General features: G+C 59.9%; 1 protein-coding gene across 7 annotated transcripts in view; it reads right to left on the bottom strand.

Annotated features, from left to right (window-relative positions):
* Window positions 1–20,372, bottom strand: part of APBA2 (amyloid beta precursor protein binding family A member 2) — a 121,439-nt gene that overhangs the window by 77,268 nt on the left and 23,799 nt on the right. For 6 of the 7 annotated variants that reach the window (XM_039853441.1, XM_039853447.1, XM_039853446.1 and 3 more), the window contains exon 2: window positions 15,624–15,730. The gene's annotated coding sequence lies outside the window, so the exon portion shown is untranslated. Of the gene's footprint in view, window positions 1–15,623; window positions 15,731–18,053; window positions 18,208–20,372 lie in introns of those variants that run through there. The other variant, XM_039853444.1, reaches the window with a different exon arrangement.

Genomic DNA, 20,372 nt, shown 5'->3' with positions numbered 1-20,372 from the left:
GTCATCGTGTATGCAAAACCGTTGTGTCTGCGTGTGTGCAAAGCCATTGTGTGTGTGCATACGTGTGTAGAAAGTTCTCATGTGTGTGCACGCACACGTGTGTGCAAAGCCCTTGTGCTGCCCAGGGAGTGGTTAAAGCCCCGTCTTAAAGAAGCCTCTGTAATCGCTCGAGTCCCCTGAGTCTGGGGCGATCGCGCGGAGGACGCGCAGGGCCACGCGCCTCACAGGCGGCCGGGGGCGGGATGGAAAGCGCCACCACCTCACTGGAACCGGCGCGGGGGCTGCCGAGGAGACCGGGAAGGCGCCCGAGAGTCTGCGGGACCACGGTGAAGACACGCCCGCCACAGGCAGCACGGCTGAGCTCCACCGCTAACGACGAGAAGGTGCGAAACCTGTCGCGTGTGCCCCAGTCCCGGAGTTCGTGACGACAGTTAAGGCCACAAGAGCCGGCGGTCCCCCGGGACGGCCCTAACACCTCCGCGCTGCTCAGCGACGTCAGAGCCACGTGTTCCCCTGAACTGTCCCCTGGGGTCACCACATCGGGGAGCAGCGAGGGGCTCGTTATGGAATCGTTCCAGGCGATAAGCCGAAAAGGAATGATAGAAGTAGAATATCATTTCATTTGAAAATATCTTTAAAAATGCACTGACTCTGGGATCCACCCCCGATGAAACCCAAATCCCCAAGAACAGGACCCAGGCATCTGTGCTTCGAAAACGCTCTCCGGGCGGCCGGGACGTGCGGCCACAGCTGAGAGTCACTGGAGGGTGGGGTGGGCGCCTCCGTCCGTCGTGACCCGTCACCCCGACAACCTCGCCCACCCTCCTCCACCTCGGTTCTCCCGCCCTCGCCCCCAGCACCGCGGCCGCCTCTCCTCACCCACAGGCGCGTTGTGACTCCTTCACGTGCAGCTCGGGGTCTGCTTCCTCCAGGAAGGCCTCCTCGATTTCCCGCTGAGCTGAGCGTCTTTTGCAGCTTCACCCAGGTGTGATTTACACACCACGCAATTCGGCCACGAAAGGCGGTGACGATGTTCGGCGAACGTGCTCAGTGGCTCGGCCATCACCCGACGGTTTCAGAGCAGCCCCCTCGCCTCCAACGCGCCCCGTGCCCGTTTGCGGCCGATGCGCCCACGTGCCCGGGCCCGGGCGACCCTCCCTGTCACGAGGCCTTTCCCGGAAGCCGCGTTAACGGAACCGCGCGATACGCACGCAGTCTCTGTGTCTGGCGTCTTTCGCTCAGCGAAGCGTTTCTGCGTGAACGGGGTATTTTTAAACGTACATGAAGATCTGGCATTTACAGGAACGCTGGCTGAACCCGTCTGCAGGCGAATGAGTCACTTCTCGGTGTGGCTCCTCGCCCCCGCTTCTCCCGTGTGGCGACGCCTGGCTCCCCCCGGGGCTGGCTTTCTCACTGAGGCCCGGTCCACGTGGCGGGCTTGTCCCGACGGGGGCGACGCCGCCCGGGCCGCCCCGTTCGCCCGTGTCCGTCCATGTGCAAGAGCCGCCCCCCTGACGCCCGAAGCCTTGGTGCCAGCACGTTGAGCCGAGGGCCCCGAGGTTCCTGCACCCCCCACGCTGCTGGAGACTCGGCTGCGCTCCGTCCCGGCCACGGCTCCTAAGGAACACGGGCGTCGTGCGGTAATGGATTCAGAGTGGGACTAGGCACGTCTCCTTGTCGACGTCTCCGGTCCCCGCAGACGCCGAGCCTCACGGGCGCAGGCGCTGTCCCCGACCGGCCACCCACGCCCCGAGCTGCTGGCCCCGCACAGTCCTGCTGTGTGAGTCGCTTAGGGAGGCCTTAGCGAAGTGTCACGGCCTGGGCGGCTCAAATGACAGAATGTATTCTCTCCCAATTCTGGAGGCTGGAAGTCCAAGTTCGAGGTGTTGGCGGGGCTGGTCTCTTCTGAGGCCTCCCTCCTTGGCAGGGAGACGCCACCTTCCCGTGTCTTCATACCGTCGTCCCCACGCATGCCTGTGTCCTAATCCTGTTCTCACAGCGACAGCACTCCTGTTGGACTGGAGCCCACCCCAAGGCCCCTGTTTTAACTTCACTGCCCCTTCGAAGACCCCTCTCCACACACAGTCCCATTTGGAGGTCGTGGGGGTCAGGACTTCAACATATGAATTTGGGGGGCTGACACGACCCAGCCCATGGGGGGGACTGGTGACGTAATTCTCTCCGATTTTGTGGGCATTGGAAAACTTCTATAATGAGAAGTTAAAGCTATGACAGAAAGATCTGTTTCATGAATAGTGACCGAATGACCAAGATGCCACCAAAAATGGCTACGGCCGAGCAGCGGGGTCTCGGAAACGTGCTGACGTGCAAATGGCACTTCTGCACTCAAAAATAGCTCCCTCCTGCTCTGGACGTGCTCTGAGGTCTACAGGGTTTGGGGTGTCTCCTAAAACTTAACTCGGCCCCGGGTTTGCTAAGCACGGAAAAACGGAAGCCACGTGCTGCCGGCAGCTGCTGCCAGCCCCACCTGGCGCGGGCCGCGGGCGGCCACAAGCCAGAGCTGCGAGCTCCCGGCACGATGGCACTGCCGACAGCTGGTCGCACCCTCGGCAGCCTCGAAACCGTCCTGCGTGATCTCAGGGGTTCGGCGCCACGCGGTGCGGAGAAGCTGACGGAGTCACCCCAAGCGCCGGGTCCATCTCAACCCAGCTTCGCATCTTGACACTTTCCAGCCCCCTCCCGGGTGAGTCAGGACCGGGCGGGCCGACGCCGAAGCCCAGGCCGCAGCTCAGTCCCTGTCTCTGCCTTGCTCACTCAAAGTCCACTGCGGGCGGCTACTCCCCAGGGCCACGGTCAGCCACTCGGACGCTGTGGCTCTGCCTTCTGCACGTGCGCGTCCGAGAGAGCAGGGAGGGAGCATGGGGGTCTCTTAAAGCGTCTACTGACACGTCGCTGCTGCTCACGGGCCCAAGCAAGTCACTCCGAGGACGTGGAGAAGCACAGTCCTCCCATCAGCCCGGGAGGCCGCTCCCGCAAAGACACCACGTCCCCAGACGTGGCCTTCACACGCTCCCCACCTGCCTCGGCTCCTCTGACTTCTACCCAGTAAGCGGGGGAAACGTGGTGGGCTTAGTGCAGACAGGCCACGTGTCCCAGACTGGGACAGCATCCTGGACACACGCGCCCCACGGACGCCACCAGAGCGGCTTGTAGGAGGCTTGATCTGCAGGTGCCAGCGGGCGGCGTGACCACCAGTCCAAACCTCCCCGCCACAGAACTGCTCCAAAGGACAGTGCCCCACGTCGGCAGAGACGCTGTGCACCCCCGATCCAGGGAGACGCAAATCGAGGCCGCACCGAGACGTCGCCCACTCCCACTAGGACGGCTACGACCGAAGGAACCCAGAAATCCGCACGTGTTGGCGAAGATGCGGAGACACGGCAGTGCCCTGCCCGTGGGAACGTCACCCGGTGTGGCCCGTGAAAACGGCATGGCGGCTCCTCGAAGAATTACAGACAGAACCAGCATGGGACCCAACGATGCCACTTCCGAGTACGCGATCAAAAGGCACTCGAAGAGAGACGCACCCACAGACAGGAAGCAGAACGCGGGCTGGGGGCGGCGGGGGGCCGTTTTGAACGGGGACAGAGCTCCGGCTTCGCAAGATGAAGACCGTTCTGAAGATGGGTGGTGGGGAGGGGGGCACGAGCATGAGGATGCACGGGTGCCACCAAACGCTGCGCGCGGAAGCGGTTGAAACGGCCGATTTCTGTGCATTTTATTGCGACGATCTGAATGTTCGTGTCCCCCAGATGACGAGTGCTGAAACCCCAATGCGCAGTGCGAGGGTGTTAGTAGGTGGGATCTCTGGCAGGTGACTAGGTCATGAGCGCTGAACCCTTGCGAATGGAATCTGGGTCCTTATACAGGGGACCCCGAGAGCCCCCCCACTTCCAGCACGAGGACACAGCGACCACTAGGAAGCCGTCAGTAAACTGCACCTTCCGGCACCAAGATCCCGGACGTCCGGCCACCAGAACCGTGCGGGATCCACGTGAGCTGCTTATCAGTCACCCCGCCAAACGGACGGAGACAGACCACGATTTCTAAAGATGGGGAAGTGTTTTTATTATCCGGTGGCTCCCGTGACCCGCTGGATAAAATCTAAATCTCTTATACTGTGATTTAAAACCATCCCCAAATCTGGACGTGTCCTGCCACCACTTATGTCCCCTGACACCCTCCCCCCCGGGGAGCCCCGCCCCTTTCCGCATGGAGTCCCTGGGGCCCCACCGCCCTCCTGTCCTCCCTTCATGCATCTGAACCCACAGCTCTCCGACGCTCTGAAGCACCGTGATCGTGGTGATCATGGCTGTGCACCGCGCCCCTCCCTCCCGCGTGGCATTAAGTCCCCAGAGGGCGGGGAGAGCTCTGCCAGGACCTGTGTCATCCTAGCACCTCACGTGCTGCCCCGAGCAGGTAACCAAACCCTATTAACTCCTGGTTGCTAAGGGCAACCGGCCTGATGATAAAAGGCTGGAAACCCAAAGGCGCGGACCAGAGCCGCCCGACCGAGACGCACGCGGAGCCCTGCGCCGGGCTGACGTGCGGGCTGAGCCCCGGCCGGCGAGCGGCCCGCGCCCTGCACCTCTCACGGCTCCGGGCTGGTCCACGGCCTGGAGCAGCAAGTAGCTGGAAAACAGACCAACCCGACACCCAGGGCCGGTTCCGACCCAAGCACACCTACTGGAATGGGACTGTGGCCTTGCCCAAGCCCGCTGCCCTGCCCCGGGGTGCCACTTGGAGCTGGCCCTGAGTTCTGCAAAGGCCTCCCTCGGCACCTGGGTGGTGCTTGGGTGACACCCTTTCTAATTTAAATCACTCGAAAGCTCCTGCAGATGGAACCAGCCTTTTAATTTAACTTCGTTGTTATCTACATTAAATCCTCGACTATAAAATCAGCTTCTTAGACCCTCTCAATTACCCAGGAGAAATCGTCCCACAAAAGATGCATTTCCGTGAATCGAGCAAGTGGGCAACTATAATAAAATTTCTTTAATGGAACCGATATTCCTTCTGGGGTAATTTAAATAAGCCACGACGGCACAATCGTTAACATTAATTATAAGAGCCTAAAAAAGCCACAGGACGGGAACCAGAAGGCAGGGCTGTACCCTGGCGCGCTGGCAAGTTCAGTGTGACCTTGGCGAGGCCCACGGCCCCCGTGGCTCAGGTGTATCTCATCTGTAAGGCGACAGGTACGGTGGAGAGAGCCACATTCACAGACCGCTGGGGACCCACAGGCAGAGCACGAAGGTCCCCACAACCAGGATTTAGAAACGAAGCAGCACACTCTGCAGAAGGCGTCACCTCTAAGGAGCGCGAGCGTCGGTTCCTGACACTTGTTAGAGACCCGCCAAGGGCACACGTCCCAGCTGGCGAGTGAATGACGTGTATTTTTGACTGTGGTTTACAACTGAAAGGTCTGGAAGAGACCTCTGATTTCTAGGTTGTAGTCAGTGTGACGAACACAGATAGGTGGTGTCGGGATGGCCCCAGGTACCGAGTCAACCATGGGTGGCAGGCCTGGAGGGCGGGGTGGCTGTGCCTCTGTCTGGCTCTCTCTGCAGGAAACCAGGCCCGCCCGTCGGTGGCCACGTGCACGGAGGGACCCTCCTGGGTGGAAACTCACAGAGACCAGGCGGCCGAGTCGTAGACAGCTCCTGAGGACACTGAAGCAGACGGGGCAAGAAGCGACCTGACTTCGCTCCGGCGGGGGGGCCAGGGCGAAGGCCCCGACTGCAGACCCGGAGGAGGCCCTCGCTCTGAGGGTGACCGTCACCGCACCAGTCGGCGGAATCGCGGGCCCTCCGTCCAGCCCCGCCCCACACCGGACACGTCGGGTGACGCGTGAATTCGGCCGTGGCAGGTCGCCAGGGCGCAGGTGTCCCGTGGAGGGCGGCACACCTGAACGCGGCCATCGCAACACGGCCCGAGACGCCGCCCGTCCTGCCCGAGCCCACGCGGACGGGGGAGGAGACAGGAAGCTCTGGCGTCCTAGCCGACCCCCCCCCCGGCGACAACGCCCCTCCTGCTCTTCCTGCCCTGCAGGACAGCGTGTGCTGTGAAGCCCAGGACGACCGTGAGGCCACGCCAGGCCGCAGAGCCTCAGCGTCGCAGGCGGGCGCACTGGCCTCACGGCTGTGCCCGACACGGCCCACCCACTGGTCTGTCACAGGCCCGCTCTCTGCGGGTCGGGGTGGGGGTGTCCTGCTCCACAGCTGTCCCCACACTCTCACTTCTAAACTGTCCTTGGGAGAATGCTGACCTCAGCCTGAGGCAGGGCCCAGGCCCACCCCCGACGCCCTGCCCGGCTCACTGGGCTTCGGACCCCAGACAGCATCTCTGCCCAGGCCGGGGCCAGGGAAGACACCAGAAGCAGCCAGCAGGTCCTGCTTGCAGAGGGTCCGAGGGGCTCCCTTCGCCCTGAGCTGCCCCTGCCCAGCTGCTCTGCGGGATGGGGTTGGGGGGGCGGTGGACAGCACGGACTGCCCCGGGACTGACAGCTGGGCGGCGGCGAGGCCCCTGAGGACACTGCCCTGGGCCAGCAGGCCCCAGTGCACGTTGGTCAAGCGGCTGCCCAGTGGCTGGCAAGCACCCACATCCTGTGCATGAGCAGGGAGAGCCCTCTGAGCCCCTCTAGGGTGACCCCGGGGAGGGCCGCCCTCAGATGTTAAACCCCTCTTCAGTGGGCGGTGCCCCCAGCACCCCCACAAGCTCCAGTGTAGCGTGTGTGCTCACACGGGGTGCAGAAGCCGGCAGCCCGTGCTCCGGGCTGCGCAGGGGCACCAGGAGCTCCAGGTGTGGGAACGCCCAGGAGTCTGAGGCCCCACGGCCAGCTCCGATTCCGGAGCCTGTGGCACCGCGGTGATGTCCCCGTTCCCACAGACGCCTCGCCAGAAGCAGAGACCGACTGACACCCGCTCAGGCAGTGCCCTGGCCACTAGGTGGCCTTTGCTCCCTAGGACCTGGCCGAGCAGATTGGGGAAGGAGGGCTGCATGTCATGCGAAGGGGTTTCACCTGCGGCCCCACCAGAGCCTGGCCGGGTGGATGGGGCGCCTGCTGTCCGGGGCGCCCGCTTTCCCGGACGCCCTCTCCACTGGGGCTGAGGCTCACCCCTGGGGACCTATCCACTCTGACATCTGTGCATTTCCATGTAACTTCCCAAAATATTACTCTGCAATTATTTCCAGTGACTTAAGTGGGATCCCCAAGTACATACAATTAAGACTAAAATTGTAATTTTAAATGACTGCTAATTTGAATAAACATAAAGCTTCCCATCTCCGAGCCAATGCAGAGAACAATTTCCTAGTTAACCCTAGAGGCCACCGAACCCCTGGAAACGAGCACTCTGGACCCTCACTGAGACGAACAGCTCCTGAAATGCTAGAACCCCCCGCCACATTCTGGAAAGGGTCATTTTCCAGCTTCGCAGAATGGCAGTGTTTCTCCGGTCACGTCCAGAAGGAGCAGCGCTGCCTGGCTGAGTGTGGCGATAATTTGGACCCACGGCACCGGCCCAAGGACCCAGTGGACAGGGGGCAACGAGGCAAGGCCGCCCCTCGTCAGCCTGCTCCACTGGACGGAGGCACCCCCTCCGACACACGGCGGCCTTTAGCCAGCCGCCCCCCTGCAACCGCCCATTCTGGGTCTCCTTAAAAGTCCAGGAGCCCCAGAATGACCGCCATGAGGCTGGCTGTCCCGGGAAGCCAGGACGAGGGACAGGACGTCCAGCGTGACCCGTCCTGCTGCCCGAGAACTGGCAGGAAAGGCAGGCACACCAGATCATTCTCCGACTGACACCCCACCGCACCCCACTCCAGTCTTCCCCATGTCCCGGCCCACACGAGAAGGGGCTTTCATTGAATGGCCGTGACCCATCAGGAGGGGCGGGTGGCTCCGTCTGACCCCCGGAGCAGGGCTTCTGGACCCCTCGGACAGCTGCCTGAGTCCCCAGGGCCGGGGGGCTGGAGCCGGGTCTCGTGAGAATCCACAGGCAGGAGGCCAAGGCCAAGGCCAAGGCCACAGTCTGCCCTGAAAAGGAGGAAGGAGAGTTTCCCGGTGGGAGGGGGATGTCAGTCGGTGGAGGACGCCCAAGGGGCCCAGGGGGACACGACTCCAGGGACAGATGGCACCGTCACGGGCACGTCCCGCGGGTCATGGACATGAGTTGCAAGTTGCCAAAGGAGCGACTTGGCCTGAGAGACCCACAAAGCTGGCCCTCGAGGGTGCGGCTGAGATGCGACACCTGCTGGACCCTGAGTGGTCGGGCCGCCCCCTTCCCAGACACCCCATCCCCCGGGGCCCAAGCTGGGCCAGCACGGACAGAGGCACGAGGAGCGGACACGCACAGCCCTCCCCGCCCTGCCAGCTGCCGAGACGGGGCGGGCTCCGGCCGTCGTACGAGCACTTGTTCTTACTGCTGAAATGAGGCTGTTCCCAGGACTGAGGGTAACCGGAGAACATTCTGGCGCCTGAGAACCACGAGAGCTGCAGGAGCCGCCTGGAGGCAGCTTCGGAGAGACGGCGGGGGTGACGATAAAGCCATTTCTCACCGGTCCCTCACTCGGCCCAGGTGACTCAATGTCGTGGGCACAGTGCCACCGGCCGTGATGTCTCGGGGACACCAGCGCGGCCACACGGCGGGTACGAGACACGGCACACCCTTCTCCAGTCGGGTCCGGCCTGGTGTCCTCCAGCCCCACAGCACAGGGGCCACACGCACCCTGTGCTTTCTGTTCAGCGTGTGGCCCAAACTCGGTTTAGAGCCACAGACAACGCGGTCCACACCCGCCCGCTGGCGGGACGCACGGTCTGCCCCAGACTCGGGAGCTGCGCGTTCAGTCCCACGCTCGGTGGTCAGCGCCACCAGCTGGACGCCAGCCTGTGCCAACCTCACAGCCTCCGGAGGGCAGACAGTGACAGCTGGCGGCTCCCCACGCGCCCCCGCAGCGGCGGGCCCACGACGCACGCCCGCCCGCCAGCCCGCCACCACCCCGGGCTGGCGACACGGGGCCGTGGCCTCGGACAGGCGCAGGGGACACGACCGCGGGGCTTCCGTGTCAACCGGCCTGTCCGCCTCGCTCCTAACGGCTCCTCGCACAGATGCGGGCGGGCCGCTGTCACCCCGTAAGGAAACCGAGTGCCAAGAATGCTTCGATGCGGGCAGAGGCAACTCCACGCTCGGTGCGGGGGCGGCCGTGCCACGCGTCCCCACGCGCGAGCTGCGGTCTCCGGGAATACGCATCCGCCCCCCTCCTTGATGCAATGAGGGAAATAATATTTGTTAAACTTGTCATTAAGAGCAGAACAGATGGCGACGGTTTAAAAACCTGTTCCCGAGAAGCGGTGTCAGAGCGGGATCGCCGAGTAGGCGAGGAGGACGGGGCTGACTCTGTTCTCCGCGGGCACAAGGCCCCCTGTCGCAATCCAGAAGCAAAGCGCCGGGCACGCAGGGAACGGGGTGGGGACGAAGGTCCGTCCCCAGTAAGAGGACACGACGGGTGGCAATTCAGGAGCGACCGCGGGAAAGGCCACCTGCCGCCCACCCAGCCAGACGCCCCGCACCGGGAGAGGCGAGCGGCCGTGGTCCCGCGTTTCGAGCGGGGGCTGCGGGCTGGTCCCCCGCTCCAGTGAGGACATCTGGGAACCTCCCACTCACAGTCCCGCCCGTCTGTGCTTCAATATCACCGAAACCACAGTGAAAACCTACACGGTGGCAGCCGGGTGGCTCGGCCCCGTGACCCACCGCCTCGGTTTACCCGTTCGGAACGTGCCCGGCACTCTTCGGGGTGAGGGGACGAGGGGGAGCAGACCGGCGAAGGCCCAGTGCCTCGGAGGGATGACAGGCATCAAGAAGAGGACGTAACCCCAGGGGGTGATGGACCCCGGGGGGCGACGAGGCGCGGGGCCATCGGAGCAGAGGAAGCGCTGGGTTTCGGCGCCAACGTGTAAGGAGCTTGGAGGCCACCGCGCCCGTCCTCGCCAGAAGAAGCAGCTGGACAAACTGAAAATCAATGACTTTTCAATGAGCTGAGTTTGCAGACTGTCCCCAGCCCCGGAATCTGAAGGGCCAGGAAACGTCTGCCCTTGGCCGTGGCAGAGGGAGGGAACGTAACCACTGTGACGACGCACGCCCGGAGCCTTGTCCACAACGAAGACCCCTGTCTAGGGGAGGGCTTGACCAGAGCCTCGTCCCCGAGCTCCGGGAAGGCCACCCCTCCCACTGAACCCCTCGCACCTTCCTGTCTCAAGAAGGGGGTTGGAGAGGCTGTACGAGAAGAAACCCTTGTGGACGTCACGGCCTGGGAACACAGACCCACCGAAAGACAGGGATGTCACCAGGGGACTGTGGGATGCTTCCCCTCCCCCACGCCAGCCCCCTCCCCAGCCCGGCTCCAGCGGCCAGGAGAGCTGCAGCCGGGAGAGCTGGAAGATGCAGACTCTGACGAGGAGGGCCGAGGGGAGCCCCAAGCCAGGGAAGAGGCAGAACCAAGGACAGCGGAGGAGTCTGAAGTCTCTGTGGCGCCTCCAGCGACACCACACTGACACGCAGCACACCTGCTAATGAGATGTACATAAATCCTCGCGGTCAAGGCTTATGACCTCAGTTCCTATTTTCCAGTATAACGTGCCTGGCTTTCAACAACAACTCTTATACAGCATGTTGAAGGCAAATTACAAAATAAGTAAAATTAAAAACAACAACAACAACAACAACACATTCTTAAGAGAAAAAGCAAGCACCATAACCAGACTCGGAAGTGACACAGATTTCGGAATGATCAGAATGAATTTAAAACTCCTAGAATTAATACGTTAAGGGCTACAACGAGAAAAATGGAAGACGTGCAAGAACAGATTAGTAATATAAACGGAGAGATGAAAACTCTAAAGCATCAAAAAGAGATCTTAGAAATTAAAAAGAAAAAAGACTTGTGACAGAAATGAAAAATGCACATCAGCGGACTGAACACGGCTGAGGAGGAAAGCAGTGAGCCCGAAGGCATTCCGGTGGCGACGTCCCCAAATGGAATGCCCGGGAAAAAAGACTAAGGGGGCGGAGGGGAGGGGACAAGCATTCAGGAACTGCCGGACGATCTCAAGGACGGAGCACGCGTGTCATCGGAACACCAAAAGGCACAAGAGAGGGGATGGAGAAAACACATATTTGAGGCGATAAATGGCCAACGTGTTTCCAAAATTAATGACAGTCACGAAACCACAGATCCAAAAAGCTCCAAAAACACTATACACAATAAATGCTAAACACGTTTTTAAAGTTAAAAACGCTACATATCATACTCGAACTGCAGGAAACCGAAAAGAAAATCATGAAAGAAACCAGAAGAGAGGGAAACGTTTTTTCTATAGAGGCACAGAAAAGAATTTTCTGGAGACTTCAGAAAAGAATTTTATAACGAAAAGAATGTCAGCAGACTTCTCCCCCCAAAAAAACATGTAAGCAAGAAGACGGTAGAAGAAAATCTTTCAGGTTTGAAAAGAGAAAAACGTCAACCTAGAATTGTATCCCCAGCAAAATGATCCCTCAAAAGTGAAGGAGAAATACTTTCTCAGACAAAAACTCAGGGAATGCGTCACCAGCAGACACGGCCTGAAAGAAATGTTAAAAGTATTTTCTCCATGCAGAAGGTTGGAAACTTGAATCTTCATAAAGGAAGAAAGTCCAGGAAGGAATAAATGAAGGTAAAACAAAATCTTTTATTTTTCTGACTTTCGTTTGGTCTAAAAAAATAATTGTTTATTTAAAGCAACAATAGGAACGATGCGTTTTGCTGTCACAGCTTACGGACAAGTGGGACGCATGCCAGCATTGTCACGGGGACAGGAGGGGAGAGTCGGGACTACTCTGTCTTAAGGTACTGGCACTAAATGAGAAGAAGCACAGTCGGTGTTATTGGAGTCTTTTAAAACGTATAATTTAAACTCTTAGGTGAAAAAATTTTAAAAGAGGTATAAATGACAAGCCGAGAGGAGATAGATAATGACATAAGATACTCAGTGAAAACCAGAGACGCGAGAAAAAGAAGCTCGTGGCAAGAATAAGGGACGGTTAGTTAAAGTCTGATACTAAGCTAACTACACGATTCAGTATCCCCCCCGTCTACAGGGTTCTGTGCCGACTCCCGGAGGACGCACGAAACCACGCGGTGTCCCAAACTCGGTATGAACTAAATTTCCCCTGTGATTACGTTTCATTTATAAACGAGACACCGTAAGAATAACGGGAAAAACGAGAATGACCAGTAATAAAACGGAACAAGGTTAACAACGTATCGTAATAGAACTTACGAGAACGCGGCACTGTTAGGTAAAACGGGGATTACCCGAACGTGACCACTGCAGTGGTAGGAGTCGCCCTCCTCAGAGGTGGCTGCTAAGTGACTAGCGGCGGGAGCAGCCAGGGCGCGGGCGCACTGGACCAAGGATGAGTCGCGCCCCGGGGCGGGAAGGAGCAGGTGGCGGGAGAGTTCATCGCTCTGCTCGGAGCAGTGAGCAACAGAGAACGTGTGGACTGTGGATTTCTGGAATGTTCCATTTCATACATTCAGACCACAGTTGACCACAGGTCACCGAAATCACAGAAAGTGAAACCGAATAAGCGGGGGACGGACCACGGTCACCATCTTCAATGCGAAGGGTCTAAAGAAACCGATTAAAAGGCAGGTCGTTGGAGTGGATGAAACCACAAGACCCAGCTACACGCTCTCCACAAGAAACCCATTTTCCATAGGAAGACTCTGACGGGTTCAAAATGAAGCCATGGAGAAGGATGTTAGGGTCCCAGTGCTGATTTCGGACAAAGCGGACTTTAGAACAGGAGTATCATCATGGAGAAAGAGGGGGCGTGGGTGGCGTGAGACGCAGCTCAGTTCGATTCTCGGGGAAGAGATCGCGGCCACGCCCCTGACAGGACTGTGGAAACACACAAGGCCAAAGTGACGGGAGGGAGGAGGGACAGACGGGGCCACCGTCGTGACCGGCGACGTGCACATCCCTGTGGCAACCGCCAGAACGAGCAGGCAGAAAACCAGCCAGCAGAGTTCACGCGATCGGCACTACCGATCAACAGGATCTAAGTGACATCTGCAGAACATTCCAGCTCACGAGAGCGAAATACACATTCTTCTCAAGCGAGCTTGTGTGGAACATTCGCCACGTGTCTTAGTCCATTCGGGCTCTTTCTTATAACGAAATACCACGGTCTGGGGGGCTTCTTCTCACAGCTCTGGGGGCCGGGCGGCCCCAGAGATCAGGGTGCCAGCACGGTCGGGTGAGGCCCTCGGCAGGTCTAGACTTCTCACTGTGTCCTCACATGGCAGAAGGGACAAGGGATGAGGGGGCTCTGTGGGGCCACTTAGACAAGGCAGGCACCAGTCCCATGAGGGCTTGGCCTGGTCACCTCCCAAAGGCTCCTGATCCCATCACCTTGGGGGTTGCGATTTCAGCGCATGAATTGGGGACACAAACATTCAGACTACAGCACCACGACAGACCGTGTGAGGGGGCAGAAAGCTGCCTTAACAAGTCTTTAAGAAACGGAGATCCTACAAAGTATTTGCCAGACCAGAATGGAATGAAACTAAAATCAGCAACAGGAAGTAAGTGAAATCCCCAATTGCGTTTTGATTTGGAAATCAAATGAAAATGATAATACCGTTTGTCAAAATGTAGCAAAAGCAGCGGCTACGGGGAAATTTATAGCATTAAATGTACATGAGAAGGAGAAAGAGCTAAAATCCGTAACCTAGGAAATAAAACGAAGAACGATTTAAGCCTAAAGCAAGCAGAAGAAATATAGTAAAAATTAGGGCATAAATCGATGTAACTGAAAACTGGAAAATAACAGAGAAAAACAACAAACTAAAAATTTGTGGGGTTTTTTTGTTGTTGTTGTTTTTGTTTTTTTGGCTAAGCTAACCAAGAAAAAGGAGACACAGATTACCCACGGATGTCAAAAGAATAATAAAGGAATGCTGCAAACAACTCTGTGCCCCCAAATTTGATAATTTAGATAAAATGGACCAATTTCTTAAAAGATGTACACTACCGAACTCACACGAGGAGAAAAAGACACGTTAAATAGCTGCGTGGATTAAATCGATAATTAACGACCTCTTAAAAAGAAATCACCAGGCCCAGATGGCTTCTCACGAATTCTGCCAAACGTTTAAAGAAATGATACCCATTCTTTAACTTCTGTTCCAGAAATGAGAAGAGGAAGGAGCATTTCTTATGTCATTCTATGAAGCCAGTATTATCCTTATGTCAAAACCAAAGACATCCCAAGAAAAAAAAAAACCATCGATCCATCTCTCTCATAAGCACTTCAAATACTTTACAAAATACTAGCAAATAGAATCCGACAGTGTATAAGAAGAATTAGACGTCACCACCAAATGGGATTTATTTCAGGGGTGAGATGCTGGGTCGACATGAGAGAAATCGATCCGTGTAATCCACCATGGAACAGACTAAAAGAAGAAAAATCGTATCCATTGATGCAGAAAAATCATTTGATAAAATCTAACACCCACTCCTGCTCAAACACTCACCAAGTCAGGAATAGAGAAGACCCTTAGCTTGATAAAAAAAAAAAATCTACAAAACCCACAGCTGTTAGAGAAATGCAAATCCAAAGCACAATAAGATGCCACCTCACAGCCACAGGACCGGCCATGACGTCTTTAAAACAGAAAGAAAGGACGAGAGCTGGCGAGGACGAGGGCCGCGGGAGGCCCCCCGCACGCCGGCGCGGGTGCGCGTGCTGCCGCGGTGCGGGAAACGCGGGGCGGCCGCTCAGAAATGACCGCGCGGCCCAGCAATTCCGCTCCCGGGTGTCGACAGCGAGGACGTGAAATCGGGCGTTCGAGCACATCCTTGTACACGCGCACTCGTAACAGCTTTGTCCACGGTGACCAGAAGACAGAAACCACCCAGACGGACACGCCAGAAGTGTGCAGAATACGGCGGAATAGTATGCAGCCCGGCAAAAGGATGCAGCGCCCGCTCGTCCCAGCGCGGTGGACCTCGTGCTCATCATCCTCGTCAACACCGCCGGACACGAGCGGTCACGCGGCGCACGATTTCTGGTTTGCAGGAAAGATCCAGACCAGGGAACTCCACAGAGAGGGAAAGCAGAGTGAGGGGTGCCAAGGGGTGCGGGGGGGGGGAGTGCCTGCGGGGTCAAGGGCGAGCGGCCTGGGGTGCAGAGCTGCTGTCGCCAGGTCCTGCCTGGCCCTGCTGGCCCCGCTGCCTGGACGCCCAGGGCCATCGGCACGTGGCGGAAAGGGCGTCACTCATGGAGGCGACTCGATGGCACTGGAGGACCAGAGTGGCAGAGAGGGACGTGGCGGGTCTGAACGGAGCGAGGGGCAGGGTCACGTCTGCTGGGTGGCCCTCTGTCCCCTGGGTAGGCCCTGTAGTGCTCCTAGTCTTTCTCCTTAAAACAAAGGTGACTTTGTAAAAACAGAAAGTGGCATGGCAGCGTTGGAGCCATCGTGAGAAGAGAATGAGGACGTCGCTGGCCCGCCAGCTCCCGCTCGGCGCGGAGGAGGCCGCCACGGGCCCTACTCACTCAGAGTCTCGGGGCCCCAGAGGACGCTGGGCCATGCGCGGGACGCTGCTGGCCTCGGTGGCGGGCTCGTGCACACAGGGTTCGGCAACGCGGGGATCCCCCGGAGGCTGGAACGGAAGAGAGACAAACGGGGCGTCACTGGGGCGCACACGCCAACGCTCCCTGACGACGGCTCACACCCCGAAACACGGCGGGACAGACGGCTCCCTGCGCCGCGCCCTCAGAGGCAGCTCGGGGCCCAGGCTCCGCGGGCCCCCAACACGCCGGGATCGGAGTCCCAAGCCGCCGTGGGCCTCCCCGCGTGTTCCGGGGCCAGCAGCACAGACGGGGGAGGACGCGGCGAGGCCCGGGCGCGGGACGCGGGGCGCGGGACGCGCGTCTCAAACCCCGCCGGAGGTGACACAGCCCGCGCCGCTGATGCCGCAGGATCCCCTCGCTCCGACGGGAAACGCAGTGGCCTTCGAGGTTTGTCCCCGGCCTGCTCTTCCAAAGCAGCGATGGGCTACGGGCGCCGCAGAGCGTGTTGTCACTGGGGTTCGCGCCCTTAAAATCGCGTGTGCCGCCCACGGGGGAAAAGTCCTACCGAATGCACAGAACGAGCCTTTGCAGGAGACGGGGGGACCGTGCGCACGCGCAGGTGCCCGGAAGAGCCGTCCCGCGCGCAGGTGACAGTGCCTCCTCCCGCCACGTGGGGGTGCTGGCGCCCAGCCCGCGCCCGTGGGACAGCGCCCGCCTGGGTCCCCTGCGGGCTGCAGCGAGGTGCCCCGGCTCACGTCCCCACCCTGTCACTCACGGTCTCGGAGGACTAAAGGACCCGCCGTGCCTCAGTGTCCCTTCCCCCGAGGATCGTGGGGCACTGAGATATTGGGGTTCGCTGCCCACGTCAAGCACCTGACGTGGCCCCCCTCATCCCCGTCTCCCTATTGAGTCACGACCCGGCACCCATCCTCCCACCCTCCGTCCTGCCCTCGCCCCCAGCACCAGCTACCTGGCTTCCTCTTCCGCAAACACACCAGGCCGATGTCGCCCGGGGCCTCTGCACGGGCCACCCCCGCAGCTGTCCACACGGCTCCCACCCCCGCTTCGGGCTGCTGCTCGGCCGCTGCCCTCCCGACCGCCCTCCTGAGACCCTGACCTGGCCTCCCCGCTCCGAGTCTCTCTGTGGCCCGCACGGCCGCCTCACACGTGACACGTTTCCTGTACCCATCTCCATTATCGTGTGCCTGCCGTGGAATCAGTGGATGGGGGAGCCCCCTACCGGGGAGGAGAGCGGGGCCCGTGCACCCACCGCCAGCACCAGCAGCCCGGGAGGCCGACGGGCACGCGCACAGAGAGACATACAGTGACACACACACCCGCAGCGACCCTGACGAGCAGCCACCGTCCAAACTCCCCGGAGGCAGGAACAAGACGCCCTGAGAGCCGGAGCCGACTGTCCCCTCGCAGTGAGCCCCGAAGGCATGCGGGCGAGAGCCCAGAGCAGGCGCCCAAGCCCAGCCCCTGGCTCTGCGGGGGAGGCCGAGGCCCACAGGGCGGCAGGCCCCTCGGTGTCCGGTGGCCCCCTCGGTGTCCAGGGCCCGCCACGCCCCGGGCCACGCCGAGGTCTTGAATGTTTGAAATCCAAGTATGACCGGACCGTGTGGATCAAACTGCGCTGTTCTAGGCTAACCTGCACCGTCACCTCGGGCACCAGATTTCAACAGGTGACTCCGGGGGACACAAGCGTTCAGTCCAGGATGTGTGCACCTGCCTGTGTGGTGGTTATACCTCACTCAAACTGTCGCCTGAAGGAGTCGAGGCTGGGTGGACAGGGGCGGCAGGGGGCAGGAGAAGGTGGGGGACAGTGGGCTGGGCAGTGGGGGGGCAGGGGCAGTAGTGGAAGCGGAGGTGGGGCAGGGGAGAGTAGTGAGGGCAGGGAGTAGGGGGCGCGGAGGCCGCTGATGGGTACGTGAGGGGCCTGATTAGGTGAAGACGTTCCAATAACGCCGAAAGTGGATTATGAACCACTTAACTGTGAACCTAGAGTCAACTTATGGCACAGGAACGCGATTCAATGAAGCTGGACAATTGTCCGGTGTCGCAAGGGTGATCACAAGGCCGCCCCCCCCTCCATTCGTCTTCACATCCCGCCTCACCAAAGGCACCAAATGCTGGAAGGGAGGCTGGCGGATGGCCTCCAGGGCTCACCGCCACGCCCGGGTTTGTTCTGTGCCTGCCCCCCATGCTGTTTGCCGGGTCTCGGACACGCCAGGCCCGGCCCTGGAAGCCCCCGGTGACTCCTGACCCTCCGCATCTCTGCTGCACGCCCCGTCCGCCCCCCACTCAGGTGCATCCCGTCCTGCCCTGAGCCCGTCGCGCCCCAGCCCATCGGCTGTGCCCTGTGACGTGTCTCCGCACCGCCCGCCCCAACAGTGCTTGATGGTGACTCACTGAACGCTGACTCAGTGACAGGACCGTCCCCAGGACACACGAAGACCGATGCTCAGGGAGGCATCGTGGCCACTTCCGCCAGGGTCTGGGGGCTTCCAGCTGCTGGGCTGGGGGTGACCGATGGTGAGGCCCCTCGTTGTGCCCTGGAACCAGCTCCCACCTGTCCCTGGAGGGAAAGCCACCTCGCCCCCAGACCTCCAGCCACACGGGGCCTGCGAGGGGCAGGCCCTGCCTTCCACACGGCCGCAGCCGAGAGCCTCTCTGCAGGCCGTGGAGAACAGGCTGTTCCCAGGAGACACCCACACCCAGGCGACTTCCTGTTCCAGCACCGAAAGCTCAGGCTCCCCCCCCCATTCATGTCCTTGCCATGAGCGAGCCAGACCTTCTAGGGCGCTCGCGAGGCCACGGCAGGGGGAGGACGGCCGCGTGTCCCCCGCGTGGGCCCACTGACTCCCACTGCCACCCACTCTCGGCCCATCACAGAGACACCAGGGCCCAGTGGCAGCCAGCCCGCTTCCTACTTCCACAGCCGGGCCCCAGGCGCCCCCATCCCACACACCCAAACCCGCTCAGGGAACCTTTTAAAATACGTCTCACCAGAACATTCCAAGACAAAGGCCGTGGCCCCCGAGAGGGAGTAAGCAGACCTGGAGAGAGCACGGGACAGCCTTGCGGGCATGAGGGGCGGGGGGGGGCCACCGTGCTTCCCCTCACGCCTCTCAGAGTCTCGCAGAGAACCGCTGAGCTTCTTACCCTCCGGGCTCGGTAGCCAAGCTCCAGCAGGCAGCTGAGTCCGCCAGCACCCTCGCCCCACGGTGGTCCCTAAGCAATGGGCGGCTGTGCTGAGATCGGGGGACAGACACGGCGGCAAGGGAGGGTGATGAGACCGGAGTGGGGGGGACCAGGACAGCACAGGAGTCCCCAGAGATGAGCCAGCACCTGGCCCTTCCCCGCACCCCAGGAAGCAAAGAGCCAGCAGGCTATCACGAAGGACAGTCAAAACAGGAGGAAGGAAGCCATCGAGACCGCGACGCGACCGACGATCTGGCAAAACAAAGCGATGGCAGGTGCGTCATCGCACGCCTGTCGGGACCCACAGGATGTAAATGACGAAGACGAGCCTCATCCTCATTTGCTCGATAATAATAAATCCATATCGGCTCATCGACGGTAACTGATGCACAGCACTAAGGCGAGATGTTAACGGGGGGCCGGGGCGGGTTGTGGGGGGCAAATGGAAACTCTGAAACTTCGGCTCGACTCTTCTATAAACCTTAAGCCGCTGAAAAATTAAACCTATTAATTAAAAAAATATGGGCGTTGCTCTTCAGAGAGCAGAAAGATGGAAACGACTGAGGAGCTGCCCAGTAAACTGGAAGATGGAGCCAAGAGATTCTCCCAGAATGCAGTGCGAACAGACCCCGGGCAGCAGCCTTGCAGGACAGCTTCCCCTGACTTCAGGGACTGCCACCAGGCTCCAGAAACTTCCTTCCCACGCGCCCCCGCCACAGTCTCCCTGTTTCTAAGTTGAGGGACATTAGTAAAGCCTCGGGATTTTGTCTCCCACCTTCTACCCCGGGGGCTGCGTGTTTATGGGTGGGGAGGGGCCAGGAGACAGCACAGGAACCTCCGAAGCCATGGCAGCTTTTGCCCGGGTCCTCGGCCTCTCCAGGCTGCCCCGTGTCACGGTTTCCTGCCCGAGGGAGTGCGGCTCTTTATCTGGCCGTTGAACTGGATTTTTGCTGGTTTTTCTCCTTTTCAAAAAAAATTATTTCTTTAGGAAGAGTCCCAATGAAGCCTTCCAGAAAAGCCACTCAGCATTCTCTATTAAACATTTAAATGTGTGCGTCCTTGTGCAGGATGGCGCTTCCGCAAGGGCCGCGTATCCACGAAATGATGACGTCTGTGTGAGGCTTTTCCAAACCTGGAAGCAGCCCGAGCGCCCATAAACAGGGGAACGGGGGCGTCCGCCCGCTGTGGTTCTCAGAGGCGTTTTTAAGGGGCGGGACGATACACCCTGATGGAGAGAACGCTTCGAGGCCTCCCGTCGCGTGGCAATGGCGAGTTGGCCGGGGCGCGCGTGGGGCCCCCGGGGACAGACGTGTCGCGCGAGCTGGAAAACGTGCATCGCGCCCGCAAGTCCGCGGACGGGCGGAGGCACGCAGAAGGGGCCGGAGGGCTCCCGCCAAACGCCTGTCACCAGCTTCCTCCGGGGGCGGGGTGCAAACAGAGGCCGGGGCCGGGGCGAGGGGGGCCTCGCTGTCACCTGCAGATCAAATACGTACGTGCCGCTCGCGTCCTTGACCAAAGCGCGTTTGT

The sequence above is a fragment of the Pteropus medius genome, unplaced genomic scaffold (assembly GCF_902729225.1).
Source record: "Pteropus medius unplaced genomic scaffold, Ma_sr-lr_union100, whole genome shotgun sequence".
Classification (NCBI taxonomy): Eukaryota; Metazoa; Chordata; class Mammalia; order Chiroptera; family Pteropodidae; genus Pteropus; species Pteropus medius.
This window is presented reverse-complemented; position numbering and strand designations above follow the sequence as displayed.